The sequence below is a fragment of the Dermacentor albipictus genome, chromosome 4 (assembly GCF_038994185.2).
Source record: "Dermacentor albipictus isolate Rhodes 1998 colony chromosome 4, USDA_Dalb.pri_finalv2, whole genome shotgun sequence".
NCBI lineage: Eukaryota > Metazoa > Arthropoda > Arachnida > Ixodida > Ixodidae > Dermacentor > Dermacentor albipictus.
In genome coordinates this window covers 44,614,610-44,622,734 of record NC_091824.1, presented here as the reverse complement: position 1 = coordinate 44,622,734, position 8,125 = coordinate 44,614,610, and the positions used below count along the sequence as shown (strand labels likewise).

The following is an 8,125-nucleotide window of genomic DNA, read 5'->3' as shown; positions in this document are numbered from 1 at the left end:
GATAATTAAGACCACGCACGTGACAGACACTTTAGATAACGTGCTTGCTGACAAGCTTGTAGTAACACACTGATTGTCTTACTTATTGAGCGGTTGTCTACAATTGAGTTCGTTTGTCATTAAGATTAAATGTCTCCAGCTTATTCAAAAGGCGTCACAGTTGTTGGTAACCTCTACATTGGACAAAGTATAACCCGAGAACGCTTACGTGAGCCACTAAAGGCGGTACGATTTCTCTAAGGTGTATTCCAGAAAAAACGGTGTAATGAATACTGACGTAAAATAAAAAAGACAAACAAGCCGGCGCAGATCTTCCTTGAGCTAATCTCATTGGGATGCGCCGGAATCTCCTCATTGATCATGCCTGTACTGGAAGCGACTGCCATCAAGGTCGTCATATCACCATCTTTATGAAAGTTTAGTTCACTTCCTCAGTTTCAGTGATATATTGTCCGCAGGAACATTATTTCGACCAGTTGCAATTTTCCGAGACCACTAAACTCCCCGAAAACGGTAGTCATCACGTTGTAGTAGTAGTAGTAGTAGTAGTAGTAGTAGTAGTAGTAGTAGTAGTAGTAGTAGTAGCAGCAGTAGTAGTAGTAGTAGTAGTAGTAGTAGTAGTAGTAGTAGTAGTAGTAGTAGTAGTAGTAGTAGTAGTAGTAGTAGTAGTAGTCACGTTGTTCAGCACATGAACTACGAAATACAGAGATACAAAAAGGAAAATCCGGCAGAACTCAGCCCACGATCAATGATGATAATGCATTTAACACTGAAGCAATGTAGTGGCACTCGGTATTGCCAATTTCGTCATCTTCTATGAGGGCAACTTCTTCAATTTGCTGTTACCGATGTCTTCTTCCCTTCTATTTAGTTCAACTACGGCGCAACCTTTCTATTTTTCTTTTCTTTTTTTTTCTTTGTGATCCAGCGGCCAAGGATCAACGCTTCTTTATCATTGCACCCTCTGGTTCACTTCACTTCCTTCTCACTCGGCTGCTTTTGACACCAACTTTTTCATTTCCCTGTAGCTTACTTCTTCAATTTTATGTTGCTAAATGCTTCGCTTCTTGCCTCTGTTTACTTGGTTCAAATGAAAATAAAAGAAAGCGATGTAGTCACCCGATAATGGTGACGCCTATTCCTTTTCGCAGATTGGTGACATAATAATAATAATAATAAAAAGATATTGTAATTGTAAGATACGAACGAGTGACGTCGTAGAGTTGAACTATTTAGCGAATGCAGCCTTACACAGATACGAACATATAAAAAAACAAGGCGTGGACAAGTTGCACCACACTGGTCCCTGCATATACGCGTATGCAGAGTTCCCAACGCATACAGGAGGTCGCGATGCAGTCTCAGATGAGCAGCTGCACAGATGAGGAAGACGCACGCACGCAGTAAAGTTTTTATTGGGTTGTGCAATAACTACAGGCACCAAACCAAACCGAACCAAACCAAACCTTGGCTATCTGACCCCGCATGACCAGTGGCACGTACCGAAGTCTGCACCGTACGTACATGACATTCTTACGAATCTGGAGGTGTGACCAAGGAGGATCACGTGCTTAGTGTCACATGTCCAGTTGCGCATAGCTCCCGGTACACGCTATCTATTCGGGCGAATACCCAGTAACACGTGCTCAGCTGAACCTATCCAATGGGCCAATTTGCCTATTGTTGCACTTAGCCCAGCAAGCCAAGTTGGTATAAAATAGGTCATATAAGGACCTACATCACACATACCGCGAACTGGCTGAACTGTCCAAGAAATGGTAAGCGCATTAACACAAAGACCGCTCTGGTTCTCTGTATTTCGTTGTTCTCGCGATCTGTAGCGCGTACAATTACGGGGATGGTTGCACCGCCGTCCCGTATTTTAGTATTGCTTCGGAGCCAGCATTTTAGATCCTTTTTTTAGCACACTTGAAGAAACGCTACGTGATTAATTTTCCTGCATCTGTAATACTGACTTTCTCCTTCCTCGCGATTGTGCGAGTGAAATTTCGTTTCTCTCATAACTTTATCCACTCGATTGTTGGCCACTCCCACATAAGTGGGTACTAGCCATGAGTTGAGAAGAAAAGAAACAAACGGACGTTACTTTCAGTAATCTACGCTCTTCAAAAATATTTTGCTTTTGATCATAACTCAAGTACTGTTTCAATTTTGTAGCCGTTAAATATCATCAACTCCTTTTACCTTTCTGCAAGCACCCAGAGTGGATATGGACCATTTAGACGAGGCACTCGATGATCATGGCCTCATACTATGGCTCGTACCCACACTGGGGTATTGGCCATGAATTCTGTGCTTGAACTTTTACTCAGTGTTTTGAAGTGTTACATATTACATCTGTTTAGTTGATTGTATGTAACCGCAAACGACATCAAAACGTCCCTGCAGCTAAAACCCAAAACCGACGCAGTGACTGTTAGTACTATTTACGATGTTAAGATTAACCCTCATTAAGTGAGCGGAATCTGACTATACTTCGACTTCTTCCTCCGGCTGCCAGGCTGCCCACGCGCTTTCACCGCTCGCGCTGTTGTCCCACGTTCGTTCTACGGCAACGTCGTCTCCGAGTTCCACTGCTGCAGCTTGCGATCTGCGTCACCCGGCAAGATGAACGACGAGGAACGCGACGTGGACGTCGAGGCCGAGAGGAGGGCCCACCACAGCGCCCTCGAGCGGAGGCGGCGCGACCACATCAAGTTCACGTTCGGCTGCCTGCGCGACGCCGTGCCGTCTCTGCAGTGGGAGAGGGCTACGCGAGCCCAGATCCTGAAGCGGGCCGCCGACTACATACAGCTCATGCAGCGAAAGAACAGGGAGCGGCTGCACACCATCAAGGAGCTCAAGCGAGAGAGGAAGCACCTCGAGGAACAGATCCGGGCCCTGGAGGAGATGGAGATGGCCAACGGCGGTGGCGACTGCTCGCCTAGCACCTCGGTCGTCGCTACCATTGAGGAAGGGAACTCCGCCTCCCAGGCTGGCGTCACCTCCGAGGCTTCCATGCTGCCTGAAGGGATCTAAGCGACCGCTGCAAAAAAGAAAAGCCCGGCTGCTAAACATGGTCATCGTCGTGAATAAAGAGTAATACAGTTTCAACTGTCTGATTGATGCTTCAAAAAGCGTATGTACTCGATTTCTCGTGCTGTTAATGACCGTTGTTGGATCTGGAGGACAATCCCAATTGCTATCCCCCAGATTTTGGACCTTGCAGTTGAGTGCGGGAGTTGGCCGAGGTTGAGGAGGACTTTGAGATGAAAACTGGAGGTTTATTCACATTATTTACACTGAGAGTACAAAGAAATCAACAGTCCTAAAGTCATTACGTGCCGGCGGCAACTCGGACGCTGCGGCCCGTGGCAAGAAGCTCGAAAGAGATGAATGAAGGAATGCTCTCTTGCTGCTCCCGGTCTCCGGCTTTTAACCCCTTCGGTATCTCGAAGTCACGGCCCGTTCGGCCAATCGGCGAGTTCGCTCAGGTGGCGTCATTTTCGGCCAATGGTAGGCGCCCGTGCGAATGTAAGCCACACCCGGCGCAGAGCGTCGCTCCTTGGGCTCCAATTGCCCGAGGGATTACTTGTCTGCGGTCTTGCCTTCCTGGTCTGCAACTGCCGCCACAAAGGCGGACGGGGGGGGGGGGGGATTGCTCCCAGGGCTTCACGGTGCATTACGGCCATCGTTGCCTCGCGGCTTGCAAGTACCGTCACAATAGGCGGATGGGGGAAGACGGGTTGTCTTCGAGCGACCTTTCAGAGCCGTGAAGCAGCTTTGCTCGGGACCCACGTTACTTGGAACAGTGCCAGGCTCCCGCTACACTTTCGGGAAGAGTCAAGCAGTAGGACAACAGCTCCACATGCGGCGCACGAGGTGAGGGACGCCAACTTGTTTGGACGTGCCGCGCCTCGGGAACGTGGTAGATGTGCTTCTGCGCTCCTTAATTAGGTGTGACGCGATTCGATGTGGCCTGGTGAACTCGAACTGCATTTATTTCACTGCTTCAAACTTTGGTGAACTTTCCAGACATGTGTTCTTCTTAGTACACATGCTACAACAGCACGTCCCGCACAAAGCTTAGCGTTCCGGCCCTCCGTCTGTATTACAAAACAATACTTGAATAAATTCAGGTTCGAACTCGATTGTCCTTGCCTTTTTTGCCTTCTTGTAGGAAAGCTCACATGAAAGCACTTGCGGTCTATATAAAACAATTGAGCTCCTTTTGTGCACCTGCCCACGTTATAGTACTGAAAGCCAGATGCTGACATGTACCTGGTTAGAGACAGTAGAGAGCCTGTCACTGTCAGAACAAAAGATATTAGGACAATGGTCACGTTGGACGCGTATACGCTAAAGGCAGCCAGTGCTCTAATTCACTTCATGAGTTCTAAAGGCCCGCGAGACATTGTCCTGGGCCATTTCAGACTTTTGAGCGCCAATTTTTATTTCTCTGCTCCCTTACTATCTCTATAAATTCGTGAACCTGCCCGTATGGCCCACGTCCTCTTCGCCACATGACGATACGTTCACATATGGTTCCATACGTTGTCTGGAGCCGCGGTTGTTCATCTCGGAATCGCACGTTTCTTGGAAATGCTAGCCACGCGCTAACAAGCCCGTTACATCCTACTCGTCGAGCTGCCCGAAACTCGTAAGACAGGGTGTAGCAACACTATGCCTCGCGAAAGCCCCGCATGAGTCTTGCTTCCCCCCCCCCCCCTGTGTGCGGTAGTTTAGAAGCACAGGTGGGACGCTTACGCAAGCTGGTTACTCGGACCCACTTGTAGCTTCTCTCGCAGAATCCTTACTGCAACCAACTAAACATGCTAAGCGCAACGCTAAGCCGACATACATCAATGGCAGGAAAAAAGCGCACTTAAAAACGGCTGCAATCCCGTTCTATTATATCTGTCGTCGTCTGAAACAAAGGGCGAACGCGCTGCAGTGAAAAGTATTTATTTTTCTTTATTTTCAATGCCTGACAATCTAGTAACGCATTACCTGGCAGGCAAGAACTGCGAAGGTAAGGCGCATGTGTGTACAGGAAAACGCCATGAATCATACGCGTGACATTCGCTAAGAATTATGTGTACGCAATCCCTCTTTCGTGCGGCAAACGCATTTGTGGATCAAACAGTTCAGGTGCCTCAACGATATACTCCACGAACGCAATTAGGCCGTCCAATAGGCAGTGCAAGACCACTTAGGAATTCGCTGCCGGAATTTTCGCTGTCGATTTGTGTTCAAAGATTGCGCGGTTATCGCAAAGCATCCAAACCAGATGAAAAGGGACAAAATTGAGGCTGCAGAACATTTTTCGCCCGGGTATTCAATATCTCGGCGCTGTGTTGACAAGATTGCCACAAAAAGAGTTATACGTCACATGAGTCACGGCTTTAACCATTTATGGACTGAGTCTTGCCTACAGGCAACAGACCAGCAATTTTTTACTTGCTAACTTTATGTATTGAGCACAAACTTTCTGGATAAATGTATCCCGCCTACACTGAATAAAAGGCAGCATGCGTCATTTCTTGGTTTAGAGCTGGAACACAAGACGACGACAAGGAAGTTTGGCACGCGAGTCGCTTTCTTTTCAGAGCACGGTCAGCGGAAACGGACTGAACCAAGATATCCGGATGCAGTACTTAGTACTACACGCGCGATGTAAAGCTGCACATTAAAGATGCACATGCACATTAGATGCAACATGCATTACATGCACATTAGATGCAAAGATGCAAATGCACATTAAAGAACGCCATCTGGTCAAAACTAATCCGGCGTCCAACACTACGGCGTGCCTCATGACGAGATCGTAGCTCGGGCACGCAAAACACCATAATTTCATTTCATTAAATCAGAGATGCTCGCGTTAATGATCAGAGGGTTCTTTCCCGAGGCCGTTTCCTTTGCAGTGCATAACCAAGCCACACCTGCTCAAGCAATGCGAAGAGCTGGCGTCATTGATCCACTTTTTCTCGCGCTCTTCATGCGCGGAGAATTGCCGACCAAACAACCGCGTATGACCTCTTTTCTTTTTTTTTTTTCGTACTGCAATGCGCGGAATCTGGTATACGCGCTCCGGCACTCAGCGCACAGCTTGTAACCTCGCCAACTCGACTCTGTTTTACTACGCGCCGTCGTGTGTGCGCTGCCCCATTTTATTGCAGCTGCGGCGGCCGCGACAAACGCGCCCTGTGACACCTCTACGCTGTACACGCGGCAAGACTGCAGTCGCGGCTTGTCGCAAGTAGAGTGACCTGGTCACTTTATCGCAAGAACGCTGTGGACTGGCGGCGTCTCGTGAAGCTCTCGCGGTTCACTAACTGAGACGCACCTGGCCGCCTATATATATATGGTGGACCAGCCTTTCACAAATGCTGGTCCACCAGCCAAAACGTCAGTGCAATATACTGTGCTTATTGAACGTACATCGTACTCTCTTTCTTCATTAACAGCCTTGAGACTGTTAGCCTGCGCCACCGCTCCCGCGGAAGTCAGTAACGATGTTTGGCGATGACGGCACAAATTATCGTTGACATGTTTCGGTAGATGGCGTGACAGCGCGATGACGACGACGAAGGTGGGACGACACCTAAATCATCATCATCAGTCTATTTTACGTGTGTGTGTGTGTGTGTGTGTGTGTGTGAAGTGATTTTAGGAAAGGAAACGGAAGAGATGAGTGCAGCGCCGTAACTGTCTCTCACAGGAGGACATCTCAACAGCACTGCACGGGGAAGGGGGAATGGGAAGAAAAAGATGAAGCAAGGCGAAAAAAAAAATGTGAGTGCGGGGCTCAGAGCCGCGCTCTCAAGTGCGTCGCATTGCAATAGTCTAGCAGTGCCGAAAGAGCGTGCTTTACGATGGACACTGCGGGACGAAGTCCTCTCCCTGCGATCTCCAATCACCCCTGTCCGGCGCCAATGGATTCCAAATAGCGCCTGCGAATTTACTAATTTCATTGCCCCACCTAGTCGTCTGCCGTCCTCGACTGCGCTTACCTTCTCTTGGAACCCATTCTGTAACACCAGTTCTGACACTGAAACATAAGTACCCCAGGAAATGAATGGGAAAATGGAGCCGCGGTAGGTCGATTGGTAAGAGTATCGCAAGCGTAATGCGAAGACGTGGGTTCGTATCCCACTTGCGGCAGGTTGTTCTTTCATGCACTTTCATTTACATTTATTTGTCATTTCTTTAACTCGTTTAGCAACCACAAGTAATTCCCCCTATGTTGTCTTTGGTGTCTTTGTTGGCTTTTTATGATTTATAGCAATAGGACCCCTAAGTTTCCTTTCTAGCGGTAATGACTTAAGGCTCTAAAGTAGCGCACAAAGTTTACAATATAAATTATTTTCGCGGATAAACAAAAGGAGACGTAGCAATAAGACTTAGATTTGTGATTCCCCCTTTAAAGGGGCCCTGAACTACATTTTGTCGAAGTGGAGAAATGCCTTTGAAGTTAAAATATGGTATTTCGGAAATACTTAGCCGCAGAAAATACTTTGACGGGTAGGCAGAAGCGGAGTTATTGGCAAACAAACACAGCCTTCACGATGCTTCCGCTCCTTCTTCAATGCCCTGAACTGCGAAGGCTACGGTGGTGCGGGGCGTGTCCACAACGCTGCTGCTACTGACCGTCACCATGGCACGCACTTCAAATTTGATTCTGATCTCGACTGCTGAACGGCCGTTGGTTCCTTCCACTTTGAATTCAAGCGCTTCTGGAAAGTGTACGTTACCTACGGGTCTCAGTGGGTGAATCCCTCCGCATTCCATTGGGATGGGCTCACAAGACATCTAGAAGTCCCCTATAAAATCTTTTTTTCTAGAAGTGGTTACAAGATACCCAGATCCCAGATATGTAAGATCCATGTGAAGTCGACTAAGAAACCCTTCTGTACAAAACATTGGCCATTGTCTCTGCTTCTTTCACTTATGATGACTCCTGGTTGTCTATTTACACTTTCAGTTACCCTGTGCTTGGTCGCCAACTTCCTTGACCTCTTTCTCCATTCTGTGTCCACGCTTTTCAGGTGCAGATGCTTGTGCACTTTAGGCGCTCACTTATTTTGATGCATGTTCCCGAGTCTTTCTTCACAACTAATTT

The 8,125-nt window shown here is 47.8% G+C and overlaps 1 pseudogene; it reads left to right on the top strand.

Moving 5' to 3' along the window:
* Positions 1–2,485: 2,485 nt before the first annotated feature.
* On the top strand, positions 2,486–3,114 carry LOC135907173 (protein max pseudogene; annotated as a pseudogene).
* Positions 3,115–8,125: the final 5,011 nt, after the last annotated feature.